Source organism: Tupaia chinensis, unplaced genomic scaffold, assembly GCF_000334495.1.
Source record: "Tupaia chinensis unplaced genomic scaffold, TupChi_1.0 Scaffold150288_1, whole genome shotgun sequence".
Taxonomy (NCBI): domain Eukaryota; kingdom Metazoa; phylum Chordata; class Mammalia; order Scandentia; family Tupaiidae; genus Tupaia; species Tupaia belangeri.
Genome location: NW_006210128.1, coordinates 735,609 through 736,556, shown reverse-complemented (window position 1 = coordinate 736,556; position 948 = coordinate 735,609). Strand labels below are relative to the sequence as shown.

The 948-nt window shown below is 54.5% G+C and overlaps 1 pseudogene; it reads right to left on the bottom strand.

Moving 5' to 3' along the window:
• Window positions 1–948, bottom strand: part of LOC102489679 (F-actin-capping protein subunit alpha-1-like) — a 4,606-nt pseudogene that overhangs the window by 1,023 nt on the left and 2,635 nt on the right.

Genomic DNA, 948 nt, shown 5'->3' with positions numbered 1-948 from the left:
GTGAGTGATGGATTAAGTTCCCCTGGGGGTGCGTGAGTGATGGATTAAGTTCCCCTGAGGGTGCGTGAGTGATGGATTAAGTTCCCCTGGGGGTGCGTGAGTGATGGATTAAGTTCCCCTGAGGGTGCGTGAGTGATGGATTAAGTTCCCCTGGGGGTGCGTGAGTGATGGATTAAGTTCCCCTGGGGGTGCGTGAGTGATGGATTAAGTTCCCCTGGGGGTGCGTGAGTGATGGATTAAGTTCCCCTGGGGGTGCGTGAGTGATGGATTAAGTTCCCCTGGGGGTGCGTGAGTGATGGATTAAGTTCCCCTGGGGGTGTGTGAGTGATGGATTAAGTTCCCCTGGGGGTGTGTGAGTGATGGATTAAGTTCCCCTGAGGGTGCGTGAGTGTTGGATTAAGTTCCCCTGGGGGTGCGTGAGTGATGGATTAAGTTCCCCTGGGGGTGCGTGAGTGATGAATTTAGCAGCTATGTGTACCTTCCCCTCATCCAACACCCAATCCTAGAGTCGGCCACCTTGGGCTGCTCTCAAACCCTTTTCATTTCTCTTACTGCGTCTTAGCTTTCCTTTTTAGGCGACAGTAGTATTAGATCTCCTCTGTGCCCTCAGCTGGGGTCTGGGAAGGGAACGTTGGCTGGTGTTGCCAGATCGCCAATGTCTCCAGAGAAGCTGAAATCTAATTTCTGGGGTCCGTGAAATGTTTATGTTGTGAAATATTGGCAACTAATTGAATTAAAAATCAAACGAACAAAACAACTGTGCAGAAGCAAACTTGCTGGACGGGGTTGGGGCATCTGTCCCACTGGCCCCCACCTCGTAGGGGCAGGAAAACGGGGAAGCCTGGGTCCGAAGAGGGCCGTACGCTGCCACCCGGCTGGCCCAGGGCCCCCTGTGTGTCCTCTCCTCACTGTGAGGCTGAGGAGGCGCCGGCACTCCCGCCCCCCGGA